General features: G+C 51.3%; 2 pseudogenes; both read left to right on the top strand.

Annotated features, from left to right (window-relative positions):
* Positions 1–14,542: 14,542 nt before the first annotated feature.
* Positions 14,543–16,043, top strand: LOC144120031 (uncharacterized; annotated as a pseudogene).
* Positions 16,044–16,203: 160 nt separating this feature from the next.
* On the top strand, positions 16,204–19,839 carry LOC144120030 (uncharacterized; annotated as a pseudogene).
* The last annotated feature ends 1,123 nt before the right edge of the window (positions 19,840–20,962 follow it).

Raw genomic sequence — 20,962 nt, 5'->3', positions numbered from 1 at the left:
CCTCAATACCCATTGTTCTATTCTGGGGCGTTTTTTTAAAATCCCATTAGCCGCGGATAGGCAGGGCAAGAGGAAGAGCCTACACTTTAAACAGTAATGCGCCTTGTAAAGCTTTAACGAGTGTTTTACTGGCCGCGGGTTGATAATAATAATAACTGGTTTTTGGTGGAAAGGAAATGGCGCAATATCTGTCTCATATATCGTTGGACACCTGAACCGCGCGGTAAGGGAAGGGATAAAGGAGGGAGTGAAAGAAGAGAGGAACAAATTGGTCCGTAGTGGAGGACTCCGGAATAATTTCAACCACCTGGGGATCTTTAACGTGCACTGACATCGCACAGCACACGGGCGCCTTAGCGGTTTTCCTCCATAAAACGCAGCCGCCGCGGTCGGGTTCGAACCCGGGTACTCCGGATCAGTAGTCGAGCGCCCTAACCACTGAGCCACCGCGGCGGGTAACCGCGGATTGAGCAGTTTCACGTGATTCCTGGAGAGCCGTGCTGTGCATGCGCGAGGAGCAGTGACGACACACGACGCATTTCTCTCTCTCGCTCCCTACTCACCTAGTCACAACTGCGCATGCGCAACTAGTAACGCCGAGCCTCAGGGGTTCCGCCGCTGCGCAGCTCCGCGCCTTTCCTAAAAATCCAACTTTCAATTTTCAGTTTTCTCTTTCCCTCCCTCCTTGATCCCTTCCTTTACGGCGCGGTTCAGGTGTGCACCGAGATATGTGAGACGGTTACTGTGCCATTTCGTTTCCTGAAAAACGAAACAAAACAAGTGAGCCGACGGTGTTCATATAGTTCATTGGCGTTGACAACTTTGCAAAGACCGTTCATTTTCACGAAAGGAAAGGCGCACAACTGGCTCCGTGTTTCATTGGAGACCTCAATCTAACTTTCGCTTTGTATATCCTGGATTAGCTGGGCTAATCCACATTAACTTTTGTTCATGAAAAGGAGGTTCACTAGAAGACAGCTTTCTCCCTTTTTAATGCTTTCTGTTTAGAGTGTAAGTGTCCATTTTGATACTACTCTTCCTTTGGTCGTTTCTCATTGTGTGGGCTGGGCAACATTATTTTACAGCGATAGCTGTTAGGAGCCCGCCCCTGGCTTTCTCGCAGCCGTCGCCGTAACCGGGTGGGTGCGTTAATGTCACCGAGATCTTAAGTCACTGTCAACCTGGCTTGCATAAGCCTACGAGTGGCTCTGTTTGGAACAGCAGTCTAACAGTACAGGGGCTATTCGCTTGACCACTGCACAAGTCCGCATGTAGCCCAAAACTAAACGCCTGAACAGCTATCGCTGAACATCCCGTTACACAGTCGTAACCGTCCTGAGAGGATTTTATTTTTTTTTAACATGCCCACACTTCTTTCTTTTTTCTCAATGATGCCGCTCAGCTCGCTGGTCCTGATCATCCTGGGCTTGGCCGACTTGTTCGTCACGTGGGACATCGTACTGATTTGCTGCATCCGGTCGGCCCTCTCCAAGCAAAAGGTAAGCGACTCGGTCAATGCGATGCGTGTATTAAGCTTTTCGGGGAAAACTTGGCGACCACCTCGTGTTTAATCGCACAGCTGGCAGCCATTGCGTGTTACGTTAACTGCGATAGCACCAGAGGACTACGAGAGCTTTCAGGTGTCAATTGACAGCAACTTTTCTTTGACCATTATAACGTTGTGGCGATAGCAAGCAGGCAGGATTATCAACCGAAAGCGCGCGTAGCAGCCGTCGGTAACAAAAAGCCTGTAGCTGTCTGTGCGATGTTTTCAACAGGGCTGGGAACTTTCTTATGCCGTATTCCAATCGGCGATGCGGACAAAGCTTATTTGCTCTGCGAAACCAAAGAACGTGTTTCAATTGGTGATTTGGACTCGGATTGGTATATGGTCCCTAGACTCCCTATAGTAGGACAGATCATTGAACAGAACCACAGAACAAAGTTCCTCCGTGACGAAAAGTAGCCCGTTTCGTCTCGTGAAAAAGCTTATCAGGTGACAAAACCAAAATCTCATGAATTTTGATGCCTCTGGCTAGTTTGATAGTCAAACATTAAAATGTGGTTCTGTTCGCTGTTGTAAATGGTCCACGGAATAACACAGGACACCGCGTACCATGAAGTGTTACCATCTGCTGCTTCAGCGTTATCCTACTAAATGGTGATCTTCCTCCTCCTCGGATTAGGAAAGCTACTCAGGATCGCTGATTGGAATTGCCATTTGGTACACTTCCACCTTCCGGAACAGCCGCGGCGGGCATGGTATCCGTGGTCTCGTAATCAGTCGCCAGAGAGTGATTCTTGAACAAAGAGCCGCCGCCTGGAAAAAATAACACTCTGCATTATTCTTGGCTGTTTTCCGCTAATTTGTGGCGAGGTTGTTCTTCCTGCATCCCTTCCGTCTCCTGCAACCATCCGCCATTTTAATGAAGAATTGTCTTGTTGGCCTCCACCTTGCAGTTTCTACCATAGTGTTCTGATTCTGAGCCCGTCTGCTGGTTCGAAAACTCATATCTGAGCAAAGCATTCTGGGAATTGACCGTTTCTGTTATTATCCCCGTGAGACCAACATCGTCTGTACCTCTTGTTGTGCCGTCGGCGCTATGTAGCACCTAAGCATGATTTTATAAACCGGGCTTGTCTCAAACCACAGCAGCAGTTGCTTTATAAACGCGCGTATGAAGATGAATTTGCCACATGCTACGTAGAGAGGCACACATCCTGACCTGGATGAAATGTGGGAGATAAAATTGCCTGACGCGCAAGGCACACTTTGTCACTCATTGTGCTCGGCATTTCTGGCGTTTGTGAGCAGATGGTGCGCGAACTTTCAGTCTATTACCAACTTAGCAGCCCGGAGTACGGACTTTCACGTCGTTCACAGCAAGGTCCCGTGCACTTTTCTTATTTCTCCATCCGTTCACAGAAACAGCAGCAGCGGACAACGGGGTTAGGGCGGGCTGCTGAGCCACGGAGTACCCGGGTTCGAACTCGGCCGCGGCGGTCACGTTTAGATAGTGGCGAAACGCGAAAGGCGCCCGTCTGCTGTGCAATCTATCAGTGTGAGTTAAAAGTCCTCAGGTGGTTGAAATTACTCTGAAGCCCTCTTTAACTCCAACCTTCTTCCCTTCCATTATGGTGCGGTCGAGGTGTCCACTGAGAAGTGAAACTACAGCTAGCGGTTCTAGTTACTGTGACATTTCCTTTCCTCAAAAATCCCTAATACCCTGGATGCCTTGCTCTATAACGTGACTTTCAGATATCGTCCATTACGTTTGCACGCAACACGCGCCATAACGCCATTTTTCATCATAGAAATCAGATTAAAAATCACCGCTGTGGCTGAGTGGTTATGGTGCTTGGCTGCTGACCTGAAAGACGCGGGTTCGAACCCAGCCGTGGTGGTCGCATTTCGATTGTGGCGAAATGCTTGAGGCCCACGTAGTGTGTGATGTCAGTGTGCGTTAGAAGAACCCCGGTGTTCGATATTGTTTGAACCACTTCACTATGGCGTTCCTCACAAAAATTATAAACTGGTTTTACAGCGAACTCTATACCTCTCCCGTCCAAGGAAATTTTCGTGTCGTTGTCGTAAGCAAAAAAAAAGCCTGGCTAAAAATTAAATGCAAACTCTGAGAATATCCTCCTTGAAATCAGGCATACAGAAGATAGCTCAGTAATCGTTTTCATTAAGAAAACCCAAAAAACAATCATCAAAAGCACATGTAGGATGATAAAGAGCGTGTGAACAATGGGAACACCGTCGGACGCGTTCCGGGAAACATTAGTTGCAGCTGCTTCGTATGGGGATGACGTCATCCGAAGCCCTCCTGTGAAGTGCAAACCGCATAATGTATGATAACGGCGCCTGCAAATAATGCGAAGCGCGTCCCTTTTCCCTACGTGTGCTTTCCGGTAAGGAAGAAGGTAGCGTTAACTGCTCTGAGTGGAAAGTAACCAACAGCATAGAAATCACGTTGGGACGTCACCAAGCTTTAATATATAGCAGGGAAGCCAGCCTAGCAACTCATTCAGAAAATCTCAGTGTATATCATGCTGACTATAAGCCAGTCATAAAGATCGTTGTCGTTGTGAAGTAATAAAGGTTAATATAAGTATATTTCACTTGTCTCTGGTTTCATTCTGTTTAGAGCTACGTGTGTGAATTTTCAAGTGACGTCGTAATGGGTAACGGTGTCGTTTTACAGCTACGCTGTCCAATCACTTTCACAGCGTGGATTGGGGCCACAAGTTTTTTTGAGGAAAGGAAATGGCGCAGTATCTTCCTCACTTATCGGCTGACACTTGAACCTTGCCGTAAAGGAAGAGTTAAAGGAGGCACTAAACGAAGCAAGGAATAAAGAGGTGCCGTAATGGCGGTCTCTGGAATGATTTAAACCACCTCTTTAACGTGCATTGACATCGCATATCACATGGGCGCTTTTTGCTTGGCCCAACGTTACTAGATGCGGACGTAGGCTTGGTCTGAGTAGCTTTGGGACGCTAAACATCCGCAAACCAAAACCAATCAGATTATCTGGATGACGATGCTACACACCAAAAGATTAGCCGCTACGTATGTACCTTTACATTTATCGGCTACGCTAGGCATCTTGCACAACCGCAGAAAGGAAAGGCGAGCAAAGATACGGACCGAAACAATCAAGCACAATGTTCACGTGAAGGTCAGCGCGTCGTGAAACGTCGCGCATTATCGCGCATAATGTTGCAAGTACACTGAAGGTTGCGCTGCGGAGCCAACTGCGTCTGTGCATTGTTGGGCCTGAGCTTGTCGGCTTGACCCGGCGTGCCCGTGTTCAGCGGCTTTGATAGTGTGCGACACTTGAGCTATGCGGTAACTCAGTGACAGAACGCTATAACCACTGAGCCATAGCCACTCATCGGTACAGAGCCGGAGTTCTCGGGCTTGTTACCGTGGTGGCAAAATGCAGAACCCCCGCCACGGTGCCTCAGTGGTTAGGGCGCTCGGCTACTGACCCGAAGTACCCGGGTTCGTACCGGACCGCGGCGGCCGCATTTCGATGGAGGCGAAACGCTAAGGCGCTCGTGTGGTGTGCGATGTCAGTGCACGTTAAAGATGCCCAGAACTCTTCGGCTACTTTACCTAACTTGTCCACATTGCTAATGGCATCGCCCTTCTTGACTCTTAACGCACACATCTGGTTTTTACCTATGGCTAGTTCCCTCGTAAGCATACTGCCTTTCTTACTCACATATAGGGGTATTCATGCTTAGAGTGGAGTGCAGGTAGGCGGCGACGTCGAAGTGATACTCATTGGTGACGTCCTGCAACATTGTGTCGAGCGTTGTCACGGCCACCCTGCCATATACAAGGTGAGGGTTCCACGGGGTTGCCTCCTTAACTGTGGTTTGTAGGCGAAGGAAACTTAGGGCAAGATCGCGTCCACTGATCTGTGTTCGGTGTGAACGGAAACGGAGTGTACTTACATGAAGATATTTCCCACTTCCCTTCTTTCACGGTGTCATTGAGATGTCTACGGCAAGCGAGAGGTACAGCCGTCTGACTGGGTTTTATAGAGTCAGCGTAAGTCATCTCACAAAGTGGATTGGAAGCAGAGCTAGTTCTTACTGCTAGTAAGCAGCATTAAGAAAATGAACGAAATGCAATTACGCCTGTCAAATTTCATGAAATATGACTGATATCAATCTTTATTGATTTTAGATGACATCAATCCGCTTACTAACAACGCATTACCCCTGAAAGCAAAAGGTTTATTGTTCCCGCTCGGAGGAAAAACCCGGCATGGGCGCGACTGGGAAATTCAAATTCGTGGAATGGGTGTAGTGACTTAGAAAAACAGGTTCGCTGCAAAGAAAAAAATGGCTGCGGCGTAGCTCAGCTAACCCTAACTATGCAAGCGAAAGCACGGATTACATGTGAGATCACTTTCAAATGTTCTTGGGGCCGAAGCACAGTCTGACAGGCAGACGGACCAAGTGGCAAGTTGCGGGTTCCGCACTGCGAGAACTCGCTTCTAGCGGCTCGCCAGTCTCCGCCGCGGCTGCTAAGAAGCCTCGTCGCTGTCTTCACTCGGCATCTTTCGCTCGCCGTCGAGCCAGGCGAAGCTCCCGCCCTCCATTCCGTTCGGCTGGCCGCTTAGCGCGTTTACGTAAGCTCCCTATCGATAGCTAAATCCCTCGACCAGTTGGCAATGTCGACCGGGTGATGAGCCTCGGTCCGACGTCTGCGAGTACCCACTCTCGAGGACGTTGGCTCCGGCTGACTCGCTTCGTCCATAGCGAGACGGTGGATAGGCAGCGCGCAGCCGTGACGGCAGCTGGTGCGAGTCACGTGGAACGTTACGGGCTTGCCTACTATAAGCTCCGCTCCTCCTGTTCAAGGTCATTCGTACAGACGCAGCGTAATCGAAACCGCGTGGATAGTAAAGCCACGGCTGCTCAATAGCAGCAAGTGCGTTGCAATTGAGCGGCTGTGGTAAAGCTTTCGCTTTAGAAGGTTGTCAAGCGGAAGTGAATCGGAGTTCCTTCGGTCGGGATCCGGGCACAACTTCTTCACCAAGGAGAATGTTTGGTCAGGAGGATAAACAGACTATTTGTACAAGCACGTCGCACAGCATCGTGCGCAGATGACGTTAAGGGAAAACTTAGTTTTAAGGGCCACTAATTAGCGGCTGGGAACACGTGCGATAACGTGTAATTGAGCAGGATGTGATGCCACGTGAAGAGCTGCCGATATCTGCGTAATGGTGCGCCAAGAAATCCCCTAGCGACCGCACAGACACTTAAAAGCTGTCGCGCCATAATTGCAAGGTGAATTTGAGAAAAGAATGAAGTTAATGAAGACGGGCTGGCTAGCCATAGCTACATACGCTCATTAAATAAAAAAACAAAATTTTGACCGCCAGACCAGCAATCAATGTGTGCAAACAAGGATACTTGGGAACGCATCACATACCTGGGCTAGACAATTTGTTAGTGCCGCACATCAACATGAGCGTGCTCGTGGCCGTGAAACCGAGAACTGGACCGCAAATGGAGCCGGTGCTTGCTTATTCAGATACCGCTAGGTAATGCATTCAGTGCACAAAAATCAGTGGTCCAGTAAGAGGCTTCTGCTCAACAAATTCAAAGTCTAAGTGAAAGCCTTGCTTGCTATCAAGGCTGATTGTGCACTGGTGGCGTTGCATCGAAGTTTTATTCAATGTAAAATTAGAATCTGAATTTAAAGCGAAGCGAAGATATTATTGTTACTCTTCATTTTGCTCTGCCCTGTTGTCAACGCACAGGAAAAAAAATAAACGGCCGTGTGCTGTACAATAAAAATTGGCTTTGAAAAATGTTTTATGGGAGAAAAACGCGCTAATGCGCCCATGTGCTGTTTGATATCAGTGCACGTTAAAGATCCCCAGGTGGTCCAAATTATTCCGCAGCCCTCCACTATGGCACCTCTGATCCTTCCTTTCTTCTTTCACTCCCTCCTTTATCCCTTCTCTTATGGAGCAGTTCAGGTGTCTGCCGATATATGAGACGGATACCGTGCCATTTGCTTTCCCCAAAAATCACTTATTATTAAAATAGGTTGTTTCAGGAAACGAAACGGTGCAGGAATTGTCTAATCTCGGCGGGCACTCCAACCGCGCCGTAAAAAAACGAGGAAAGCTGAAGTGAAAGAAGAAATAAAGAGTTGTCGTAGTGGAGGGCTCCTGAATAATTTAGACCATCTGTTGACCTTTAATCGCACAAACACGGGCGCCATTTCTTTTCTATAAACGATCATTTTCGTTATACTACTAGAACACGGCAAAAATGACAACAAAAATTTGTCAGTGAGCGTTAAAGATCCCCAGGTGCTAGACATTATTTCGGAGCCCTACACTACAACACCTCCTCTATTCCATTCATCAGTCAGCTCCTCCTTAATCCCTTCGCTTACGGCGCGGTTTAGGTGTCCGTCGAGATTCGAGATACTGCGCCATTTCCTCTTCCCAAATATAATAATAATAATTGGTTTTGGGGGAAAGGAAATGGCACAGTATCTGTCTCATATATCGTTCGGCACCTGAACCGCGCAGTAAAAGAAGTAATAAAGGAGGAAGTAAAAGAAGAAAGGAAGAAAGAGGTGCGGTAGTGGAGGGCTCGAGAATAATTTCGCCCGCCTTGTGATATTTAATGTGCACTGACACTGCACAGCACACGGGCGCCTTAGCGATTTACCGCCAAAAAAACGCAGCCGCAGCGGTAGGGTTCGAACCCGGGAACTCCGGATCTGTAGCCGAGCGGAGCTGCCAAGAGCCAATTTACAATTTACATTTTTGAAGAAATGAAATGACGCAGTAACTGCCTCACATGTCTGAGTTAGACACCCGAACTGCGCCGTAAGGGAAGGGATATAGGAGGAACTAAGAAAGGAAGAATGAGGTGCCGTAGTGCTGGGCTCCAAAATAATTTAGACAATTTCTCCAACATGAACTAATCACGCGCTCATGGACACATTTCTTATTGTGTAAACAGTTTGTATATATTACTTCTCCCCCTATCCTCTCTTCCTGTATCCTCACCTCTTTCACTTCATTTCTTCAATCTGCCTGCTATCCTTTATTTCCGCTGCCCTACCTCAGGTGCTTCAGTATTGATGGCAGATTCCGGGGCTAGCAAAAATGTTTTCCTTCCTTTTTGCTATTATTTTACTAAAAACCACTACCACAACAACCACCACCACCACCACCTGGGGGTCTATAATGTCCACTGACCGCACAGCACACTGGCGCGTTTGCGGTTCGGCTCTATCGAAACGCTGCCTCAGCCGACTGGATTGATCGCGTGTACTGTGGCGCAGCAGCCGAGTGCCCTTATCACTGATGGCCCGAAGCTTCGTGGACTTGCTGTACTGCGAAATTCTTCGTCACCGTCGCCTCATCTTCACATTGTAAAAAAAATTGTAGGACGCCTAAGCTTCGCCTTTAAGAGTGGAACGCGACAGCGTGTTGCAGAATTGCCAGGGAGCCCAGACAACGCCTTCGAAAGTTCGGCGCGACGCCTTGCCCCTTAGACAAATCGCTCTGCTACATACGGTGAAACGGACGAGCGGAACGGACGTGCGGAGCGGCAAACCACGTAGATGCTCAGCCAGGGGCCTGCTGAAACGCGCGGGGCTCAAGTTGCAGTCTTAGTTCGTCGGGACATAGTTGTCGACAAACCCTATGCCACAAACGCCAGCATAGATTCTGCGCTGAACGAACGGGCGGCAAGCCGCAAGCTTCGTGGTGAATGGGCTTCGGGTGTGTGTTGCGTTTTTAGCCGCTCACCGCGTGATTCCTACGTGCCCGCAGGAACACACTGCACCCAAACTAGAGATATGTCAGACGCGTCACTTCCTTTCTTTAAAAATCAATTTTTGTTTCGTTTCCCTTCCCTTGCGGCGCGGTCCGGGTTGTCCACAGAGATATGTGATACAGGGCCCACTTCTTTTCCTTAAAACAAATTTTCATTTCGTTTTCCTACCCGCCGCTATGGCTCAGTGGTTAGGGCGCTCGACTACTGATCCGGAGCTCCCGAATTCGAACTCGACCGCGGCGGCTGCGTTTCTATGGAGGTAAAATGCTAAGGCGCCCGCATGCTGTGTGATGTCTGTGCACGTTAAAGATCCCCAGATATTCTAAATTATTCGAGAGCCCTCCACTACGGCGCAACCCTCTTCCTTTCTTCTTTCACTCCCTCCTTTATCCTTTCCCTTACGACGCGGTTAAGATGTCCGCCGATATATGAGACACATACTAAAATTTTTCCCCTGTGCATTGAGGCGATATTCAAGTGAAATCAGGGGCGCCTTTTGTTTCTTTTGTGTAAATTTCTTATTGTGTAAATACTTTGTACACATTACTTCTCCCTCTATCCTCACTTTCTGTGCCCTCACCTCTTTCATTTCATTTCTTCATTCTGCCTGCTATCCTTTATTTCCGCTGCCCCAGCTCAGGCGCTTCAGTATCGATGGCAGATGCCGGGGCTAGAAAAAATCTTTTCCTACCTTTTTACTAATATTTTTAATAAAACCACTGCCACTGTTTTTTGTTGTCCAGCGCGCAGCTCCTGCGATGAAGGCTAGAGCAAGATGCGATAATTCATTCATTTGGACACGCCGGCGGCCTTTAATTCGCACATACAACCACAAGAAATCAGTTGCGGGTTAACTACTGTTGAACCCGTTAGAGAGCGAAAGCTGAGTTGTCTGAAGTGAGAGAGCGAAAGCTGAGACGCGTCTTGGCGTCTGTAACGTTGAGTGCATTCCGCACACTGTGTAGGCGCCGCGCCAGGCGCGCCCACCCTTCAACCCTGGCAGGTGGCAGTTAAATTAATGGTCAGTACGCCAACGCCAATGACCATAATGAACGCCGATGATATATAGCTTCAGTGCCGCGTTTCTGCCACAACGTTGTCAATAACAAAGAATGCAGCGCTCTCTGTCACCACTAATAACCTGCGCCACATAGGTTGAAGAGCTACTGACGTGTCCACTGTCCCAGAGGGCCAGTTATGAGCCTTTCCTTTTCTTAAGAAGCTGCCGCTCTTCATCGGTTTCGACGCTGCTCCGGAGCGGCTAAAAGTCGCTAAAGGTCGAAGCGACTGAATCGGAAATTGTTTTTTGGGGAAAGGAAATGCCGCAGTATCGGTATGATATCGGCGGACACCTAAACCGCGCCGTTAGAGAGGGGATAAAGCAGAGAGTAAGAGAAGAAAGGAAGAAAGAGGTGCTGTAGTGGAGGGCTCCGAAATAATTTAGAGCACATAGGGATCTTTACCATGCACTGACGTCGCACAGCGCAGGGACACCTTAGCGTTTCGCCTCCACCGAAACGCGGCCGCCGCGGTCGGGTTCGTACCCGGGTACTTTTTGTCAGCAGCCGAGCGCCGTTACCACTGAGCCACCGCGTCGGGTCAAGAAAATTAGATTTGAAGAAGGAAATGACTTAGTAACTATCTCACATATGTTGGTGGACCCGCGAACAGCGCCGTAAGAGGATAGAGGCGCGGAATCGTGTCACGGGGTTGTGACGTCACGCTCCGGTTGTTGCAAGGTTTTCGCAGAGCAGAGTAGGCTCGCTTCTGCTGGGCCAGTAAAGTTTTCGTGTTGAAATGATGACGTCGGTGCATGCTCCCTACACAGGCGCGAGACAACGGCTTCCCGAAGTGTGTTGTCCTCAGGCTCGTGCGCCTACCACACAGATGCGGCAGCCGTCGCCTCACGCTCGTAGCTTTCACTACACGGCGAGCACTTGAAGTGGAGTAACGCTGAACATTAGAGCAAATAGCAGGCGGCCGAAAGCAATCCTCCGAGCTCTGCTATGGTGCGCCTCCCTGTCACTCCTTCGGCACCAGCAGGTAAAAGTCGTGAAAACCAACTGCGCAGGCACTGCAGGACGACCGCTAGGGCGCCTCGGCCGCGGCAAGCGGCGCGTCAACTCTCAAGGAGGCCTCGGAAGAGAGCGCCACCGAGGCCGACGAAGACGACCAGGAAAAGGGCGCCGGCGACGCGGACAAGAGCTATTGGCAAAAGTCGCAGGACGAGCAGCCCTTCAAGAAACCGCTGGCCAACTCGATACGCGGCAAGGAGGAAGACCCTGCGGCCCCCGCCGCGTAGTAGTGACCCCGCCGGCTTCGTCTCACCTGTCGCGTCTGGCCAGCCTCCGCTTCGTTTCTCTTTTCCTGCCTTCCCTTTCCATTCTTCTTGTACCCTACGTTTCCTCCTTAATTCCTTATTCGTTATCCCCTCGCCTAGTTTCTTCACTATTTTCCGCCCTCGTACTCTCCCTCGGGACCCGCCGCGGTGGCTCAGTGGTTAGGGCGCTCGACTACTGATCCGGAGTTCCCGGGTTCGAACCCTACCGCGGCGGCTGCGTTTTTATGGAGGAAAAACGCTAAGGCGCCCGTGTGCTGCGATGTCAGTGCACGTTAAAGATCCCCAGGTGGTCGAAATTATTCCGGAGCCCTCCACTACGGCACCTCCTTCTTTCTTTCCTCTTTCACTCCCTCTTTTGTCCCTTCCCTTACGGCGCGGTTCAGGTGTCCAACGATATATGAGACAGATACTGCGCCATTTCCTTTCCCCCCAAAAAAACAATTATTATTATTACTCTCCCTTGGTAGTCATTTTTTAAAGCTCTGATTTTGGTTACTTTGCCTACAGACCATCCGTTAATTGCACTCTCCCCGCCCCTCTCCCCTCTGCGTTTTTTTTTCGTTTCAATGTCATTAGCCCCCGTGGAATCTGTCCTTCGTATTGTTAAATAACACTCTCTTCTATTCACCTTTTTCAATCTCATTAGCCTCCGTGGAATCTGCCATCCTGTGTTATACCGAAGAAACCGCGACCTCCTGCTGCTGCTCTCCATTCTCAAAACTATATTCCTGACCCGTTTCGGTCGCTTTTCAGTTGCACATTAATTTTTTCCCACCTGTATACAATTTTTCGTCTTCTAGCTGTCTTTGTCATGCGGCCGTAGTTGAGCAACACAATTAGCGCCTATCCTTCTTGAAATTTATTTTCCCTCCGCAACTCCCTTCATTGCTCCTGTATTCTTTTGTTTTTCTAAAAACCATCAAAACCGTTTATATGCTGCCTTAAATTGTTCGTTTCTTCGTGCTTTGTATATTCTGCTCCCACTTCATCTATATACTCGTTTTTTCCTTGATGTTTAATGTTTGCTTTTTTGTTAGTTTGTTTCCGCGTTCAGCTATTCGCTTCAAGAAATGAGGTGGTACGGGCGCGTATCCCCACAGGACTCCTGAACAGGACGTTTTTCCTATTTGGTGACGCCATTGTCTCTGGAAGCTAAACGCGAGGAATGACGCAAGCGAATTTCTGCGTTTGCGCAAATATTTACGAATATTAACTTTTTAAATATTTTACTGGATTAAACCGCCTCTTATGTTCATCGACCGGATGGGCTTCTCACCGCCTTGCGCATTTCTTCTAACGTGCATGTTTTATTTTGTCGCGCTCGAAGGAGCAGTTCGATCCGAGACAAAGTTCATGGATTCGGTGACAGATGTAGTCTTACCAGCGATCTGGAGGTGCAAGAGTGAAAATTTGATCGGCAATGCTTGATGCCTGCGCCAGAGAGCCCTGTGCAAATTTCACACGTTGAGCTGAAGGATGTAACTTTCAGAGAGGAACGTGATCGGGATGCACTCATGCGGTTTTACATTTTATGAAGCAGTTTTTCTGCATATACAATCCCCCCTACAAGAGACTGACACCCATATAGTCTTTTCCCTAAATATTCTGAACGGCATCCCGCGTACCCTGAAGTGTACGCTTTGCTCTAAAGGCGCCCGTAACCAGAAACACCACCTCGGGAAGATCCCCGGAGGGTGGCTAGCAGCTTAATACGTCACCTACCGGTCATGAAGAGCTGCACTGAAATCTCGTATTCACGCGGCTATCGTAATCGTCGCTAAATTTTTTTTTCAGACATAACACTTCACGGCCTCATTGTCTTATTCGTCTTTCCGAGTAGCAAAATTTTAATGTAGTAAGTATGCCATCACTGAGAGATTAACAAATTTCAGGAAGAAGAATTTAGTGGAAACCATTGACTTCCACCTGCTGCAAAGTCTGCTTGCCATGCCATTATGTCTGGCCTGCTACTAAGCAATCCCCAATTAGGTGTGGATTACATGCACGAAGAGAGAATTTACGCTCTTCAGAAATGAGCCCAGACTTCTTGTGCAGAAAAATCTCTGTACGGCCATTGTTAGATGTTGTGCTCCAACCCCATAGCAGGCCACTGGTGTTGGGGGGAATTGCGCTTCGATTCCACCGCAGGCACCAGTTGTTAGATGCGGGCCCCTGATTCGCCTGGGCCGTCTCTCGCCAAGGTCGATGTCCACGGGTTCCGGATCGGGAGACTGCTGTTACGGAGGACGAAGAGGCGATATGGGCTTCGAGGTGGAGAAGAGACTGAAAGGGTTTATTTACATTTTTACATAGAGCAATAGTGAATCAGGAGCTAGCTGACCACATGCCAGATCGCTGCTTAAATAGGGTCCCCTGTCCCTAGTTGGAGAATTTAGTTCATTAAAAATGCGTCGAATCACTGTGATGTAGATCGCGTGTCCAGTCTTGAGGGTCCGCCTTCCAGGACGCCCCCAACAACGCACTCTCGCCACTTCTGGCAAGTTATGGTGCGTGTCGTCCAGGCAGCAGCGATGAATAGCCCGAAGGGGGCCCCCAGCAGCGTCGAAGGTCAGTCACCTGCACTCCACAGCGGTAACGTGGGAACGAAACGCTGCCGCTGCACTTTGCAGAAGGTTCTACGTAAGGAAAAGCACTTAGGGTAAGCCGAAGTTGATTTCGAAGCACGAGGATTCCGGAGTCGTTGGGTTAAGGCGTGTGAAGGAGTGCTAGGCCTAGGCTTGTCCCGCGGACGCTAGGCCCAACACCGTCGCACCGGTTGCCGCCTGCCGTACTCCTCGGCGGCGGCCGCTCGCCAGCTCCGGGTTGGAGGCGTCCGCTACGACAACAATGATCGTGGACAACCAAATGTGCGTTGAAGTTCAAGGAAAAGAGGTAGCATCAGAGGAATACCACAACGACGCCGGGTGGACGCTCGCGGGGAAACGCATGTCGAGGCTGCGCCAGCGGACCCCCGACAGCGGCAAGCCCGACGGACCCGGCGGGAGTCAAACAAGCCCGAAATTGAAATTCAACAAGAAACGTCAGAGCCTCGGTCATCAAGGCAGCACGCATGCCCGCCATGCCACTGGAAGAGAGCAAGATAGTCGTCAGACCCAGAGGGGGACTGGACATCGTCAAGACAGGCACCACCACTGTCGCAGTGGCTATACTCGCCGCGGCCAAGATCACGAGCGAGGAAAGCGCCGCGGACACCATCGGCCCCAAAGCGCAACAGAACATCATGGTCGTCAGTACACCGAACGAAGACAACGCGGCAAGGTACGCTTAAATCCAGGAAATCTATATTCAAGGCAAACCCTACGAGGTCAGCGCATATCGCACGGCTCCTCACGACACCGTAAAGGGCGTCATCAGAGGCATCCCCATCGACGCGAGCACCACCGAGCTAGATAGGAACATCGTCAACGAGAGAAACCCGCTAGCAGTGGGCGCAAAGAGCATCGGCAGCACGACCATCGCAATCGTAGTGTTCCAGAGACCCAAGGTACCGAACTTCGTCCGATACGGAGTCACCCTGATACCGTGCCGCCTCTACAGAAAACAGATCGACGTTTGCCAGCAGTGGGGCCGAGTGTGACACCGAAAGGACGTGTGCCCGACTCCCATAATCAAGACGTGCCTGGCCTGCGGACTCGCCAACCCCAAAGGAGACCATCGCTGTACCCCAAAAAGTTGTGCGGGGACGAACACCCGACCGGAGACCGAACGTGCAAGGCGAAATACAAGATCCCCTACGTAGTGCGCAAGCGACAATGGGAGCGCCAACAGGCCAAACGCCAGCTGCTGCCGGAGAGTGATTTTCCGCCACTCGACAAGCCGCCAGCTGCGGGAAAGTCAAGGACTGCATCAGAGAACCGCGCGCCAAAATCCAGAGACAGCAGCTGCTGCAAGAGAAGCCTCAGTAGGAAAAGGTCAGCATCATGTGAGCGAGTCAGCTGGGTCGACGCAGCTAAAGAGAACAATATAAGGAACGCGTAGAAAATCACCGAAGCCACGAAGAAAGACGATATAAATAAGGTGCGAGGAGCCCACGAGACCTTAAGACAAGAGAACGCGGTGTTGTGAACGACCATGAACAGCCTCACGAGAGAGATCGCCGAGATCCGTAAGTTGCTGCTATGCAACAACGAGCCTCTACAGAGACCCACGCCAAGCACAAGCAACACCGACGAAATAACCATGAACACCCAGAAGACAGCCGTAGAGGAACCGGCACCGAAGAAGCGAGCCATCGAGGCCACGCAGAAGCAAGCAGAAAACGATCGAATCGACAATCCCGAGGCTAAATTCGAAGCGAGATTCACCAAACTCGAACAATTTTTCACGGTGAACATTGCAGCAGTGACAGCAATGAAACAAACAATGGAGACCTACGAAGTCGAGAACACGAACAGATTCGCTTACATCGGAAGGACCCTACAGCCGATAGTGAGCCGCCCGAAGTTTGCGCCCCTCTTCGCGCAACATCCGCCCAACCATGGAACCACGTACAAACCAACGCAATCATGGCCGCCAACGCAACAACAGCAGCAGACTGAACAGCGTGGCAGTGGAACGGTCGCGGCCTAGGAAGGAAGAAGGCAGTCATCCAACAGCACATCGCACATGCCGCGCGCAAGCAGGACGTGATCCTATTACATGAAACACCGACACACCATCGCTCCCCGGCTACACAGTGCACAAGGGCGAGCCCGAAGGGAGAGGTCTGTGCACTTTGGTCAGGAAGGAACTCACGTTCGTTGAGGACGAGCTGCAAAGCAATATCAAGATCTAGCACACACTCACCGAAATCACCCCGGGCAAAAAGAGAAAAGGAAGCATATTTCTGCTCAACATCTACAGCAACTCATCGCAGAGAAAAAAGAGATTCAAAACAATACTGCACGGAGCCAGCACCGCAGCAGGCCGCAACACGCTGATCGTCTGCGGCGACTTCAACGCGATGAACCCAGCCTGGGGCTACAAAAAGTACACAGCAAACGGCCGCGACCTGTACCAAGACGCCATGGAACTCGACTTCACCCTCATCACGGACCCGACGCATCCGACGAGATTCGGTTACTCTGTGTTCCGGGACACCACTCCGGGCCTCACGTTCGTCAAGAATGACGTCCGGGGCGCGATCACCTGGAGAAACACGGGAACCGACCTCGGAAGCGACCACACTATCGTGGGAATCAGCATACCGGAACACAACGACACCAGCATCAAAACACACAGATGGATAGACTGGGATGCCTTCCGAGACGCCAGAAGACAGACGCTGACGACGATATCGATGACATAGAGTCGTGGACGGCCGAAATCACCAAGAGTGTACGCGACGCGACCAAGGAAATTGAAACGGACGTGGCGATTGATAAAGTAGACAGCCGGCTAGCGCATCTCATCGAAGCCAAGCAGTCGATACTCAATCGCTGGAAGAAACAACGGCTTGACCGCAGACTCAGAGAGAACGTGGCCGATGTCAACCGAGCGATCGAGGAGCACTGCCGCGCGCTGTGCGCGCAACAGTGGATCGAGATCTGCAACGCGGCAGAGGGGCAGATGCATAGCGTGAAGACGTGGAACCTGCTGCGGCACCTGCTCGACGAAACCAAGACCAAGTCGCACCAAAGGGGCAGACTAGCCAAGCTCATACATCGGGTGGTCTCGGTACACGGCGCCGACGAATTCACTGGGCGCATCAATGACAAATACCTGCCCACTACACCCACCGAACAACACGTGCCGTACGGCGGCCTACCCAACGCGAAGCTCGACCGTGACATCGACGTCGAAGAGGTCCGCGCGGCCCTGCACGACCTCAACAGCCGGTCGGCAGCTGACCCGGACCTCTTCACGAACAAGGCGCTCAAGAACCTCGACGATGGCTCGATTGAAAACCTCGCCAAATACTTCAACAAGTGCTGGAGAGCGGCCTCACTACCAAAGCAGTGGAAGACAGCCAAGACTATCCTGATAACCGAGGCGGGGAAGCCACCAGACACGGACAACCTCCGGCCAATCTCGCTCACGTCTTGCGTGGGCAACGTGCTGGAGCACGTCCTGCTCAACACGTGGCAAGACTACCTGAAACCAGAAGGGCTGTACCCGGCCACAGTGATCGGCTTCAGACAGCACATAAGCACGCCGGACGCGACGCTGCAGCTCAAATACCAAATCATAGACGATGGCGGCAGCGCCCGCGACAACAAGGCAATCCTGGGACTCGACATAAAGAGCGCCTTCGATAATGTGAAACACTCGGCGATTCAGTCCCATGTCTCTAAGCTCAACATGGGCGAAAGATCCTACAACTACATCAAGGACTTCCTCACGGACAGGACCGCCGAGCTACGAGCAGGCGACCTACAAACGCAACAGAAGAAGCTCGGGAGCACCAGCACACCGCAGGGATCGGTCATTTCGCCGATGCTGTCCAACCTGGTAATGATCGGAGGGGCCGAGAAGCTCGCGGACATCGAAGACGTCAGGCACACCATCTGCGCGGACGATATCACACTGTGGGTGACCGGCGGCAGCGACGTCCACATCGAGGGCGCGCTGCAAGCCGCCGTCGACGCGATAGAAGACCAGCTGGAAGGCACCGGACTGAGATGTTCGCTGAGCAAATCGGAGCTCCTCATACTCCCACCTACCAACAATGGCAGAGGCAAGACCAGACAACGCGAATGCGAAAAAATCAGAATCGTAACCAAATCCGGCAACGTGATATCCGTGGTCAGCAAAATAAGGATCCTAGGCATGGTCATCGAAAAGCATGGAAGAAACGGCGAAACCATCGCCCGTCTCACGGCAAAAGCGGCGAACGCTATGCAACTCCTCAAAAAAGTAACTTCCCGGAAGGCTGCCATGAGAGAGGAGAGCCTAATCAGGCTCGTCCAATCCTTCATAATCAGCCACGTCGCGTACGTTGCAGCCTACCACAGATGGCTGCAACACAAACGCAACAAAATCAATGTAATCATCAGAAGAGCGTACAAGACGGCGCAGGGCCTGTTCGAGTCCACGAGCACGACCCGCCTCTTACAACTCGGGATGCACAACACGCTCGAAGAAATAGCCGAAGTGCAACAGACCTCTCAACTGGAGCGCCTGTCCACGACCAAAGCCGAGAGGAAGATACTGGACGGCCTGGGAATAGGACACTCGAACGAGGCGGAGATGAAGCTCACCGTCCCCGAAGAGGTCCGACGCCAGACCAGAATCGGCCCCATACTAAGAACATGAACCACACGTTTAACAAGTGAAGAAGAGCGGCGAGGGCCAAGGCTCTCATCGACTTGCACGCCAACGACGAGCACGCGCGGTAAGTGGACGCGGCCAAATCCCAACGGAACGCCTTCACAGCGGTCGTCATAGAGGCGTCGACCAGAGTTACGAGGACGGCTGCGAGCGTGAGAAGCGCCGGAGCGGAACAAGCGGAGGAGGTGGCCATCGCCCTGGCCATCGCCGACACAGACTGCTACACGGTGCTGAGTGACTCCAGACAGGCGGTGCGAAACTTCGCCAAAGGCCAAGTCTGCGGGGAGGCCGAGCGCGTACTACGAGCAACTAAACTGCAAGACAGAAGAGTAAGAATCAAGTGGTTTCCGGCGCACACAGGCGACACGTCGGAACGCAGTGAGAACCACAGTGAGACGGCACACGCAGCGGCGAGAGCGCTAACCAACCGCGCCCCGGCAACACACCGTCCGACGTGGTTCGCAGACAAGGACTGCACGACGGACTACAGCGAAATCACGAAGGCCTACCGCCTGGCTCGCAGGACTCTCCCACCCCCGCACCCGAGGCTGAGTCGAGCAGAGGTGGTACTACTGAGACAGCTCCAGACCGGATCGCTACCGAGCCCGGGACTGATGCATCGCATGTACCCCGAGACCTACCCGACCGACACCTGCAGAGTCTGCCGGAGGGAGACGGCAGATGACACGCACATCTTGTGGGACTGCATCAAAAATCCAAAGGAAGCAAGATCAAAAAGAATCCCGCCGCGGCTGGAGGCAGCCGCGAAGAGCAACGACCAAGACCAAGAGCTATGGGCCGTCCAGCAGGTCTTCGGGGCGCTCGAAAGGCAGGGACCCAGCGAGCCGGCAACGGCGAGCGCTGACTTGCACCGAGTAACGGAAACCTCGTAGACGACGTAGGCCCTCGTCGGGGCGCGCGAGCGCCCAACTGCAGGCACAAATAAAGTTTGCTCCAAACCTATCCAATCGCTCCAATCGAAACGCTACCGTCGTAAACGGGTTCGAACCCGGCGAACTCCAGATCAGTAGCCGAGCGCTCTAACCACTGAGTCACCGAACCGCGGTTACTTTGAAATAGGTGGGTGAGAATTATATTGTGGGTAACGTTGTCGAATGCTCTCATTTCAAATCCAAGGCGAGTACGACCTTGTCATTGAGGGCGGATTTCACGTGGTCGAGGACAGCCCCAATGAGTTGTAGCAGGACATCCTGTGCAGATCTGTGTGCGGAAACCCGAACATGGTGTTCGGATTGCATAACCTCGGACAACCTGTCGGATACCATCATCTTCATAAGTTTGCCCACACAGGATGTGGGTCGGAGGTTTTCCGTGTCGATCACCTTCTGCTGCGCCGTTTCCATGCAAAGAATGTACCAACTAGCCAGGCTTACTGCTTTGCTGTATTGAAGAATTAAGGTAACCTGGGCGGTCCTCAAGTCGATGGAGAGTGGCACTTCCTTAAGCCAGACTCAGGATATGCAATCCAAAACAATAGGTATGGTCTATGCACTGTGCGGAACGCAATTAAAGTAGGTTTCTGAAGTTGGACACCTACCCCTCGTAAGTACATGAAAGCGAGATTTAGGTCTCCACTGGCGCTCGACTACTGATCCGGGGTTCCCGGGTTCGAACCCGACCGTGCCGGCTGCGTTTTTACGGAGAAAAAACGCTAATGCGCCCGTGTGCTGTGCGATGTCAGTGCATGTTAAAGATCCCCAGACGGGCGAAATTATTCCGGAGCCCTCCACTACGGCACCTCCTCCTTCCTTTCTTCTTGCACTCCCTATTTATCCCTTCCCTATCTTACGGCGCGGTTCAGGTGTTCAACGATATATGAGACAGATACTGCGCCATTTCCTTTCCCCAAAAACCAATTATATACATCTACACTGACCCAGGGAGCCATTCCCCTCCACCAATGAAGCAACCAGAGGGAGCCAGTTGTGCACATTTCCATTGGGGAAAATGAACGGCCCCTAGAACGCTTTCAACGCCAATGAACGCCAGCGGCTA

This window comes from Amblyomma americanum, chromosome 2 (assembly GCF_052857255.1).
Source record: "Amblyomma americanum isolate KBUSLIRL-KWMA chromosome 2, ASM5285725v1, whole genome shotgun sequence".
NCBI lineage: Eukaryota > Metazoa > Arthropoda > Arachnida > Ixodida > Ixodidae > Amblyomma > Amblyomma americanum.
Note: the sequence above shows the minus strand (reverse complement) of the source record. Positions and strands in the feature narration are given on the sequence as shown.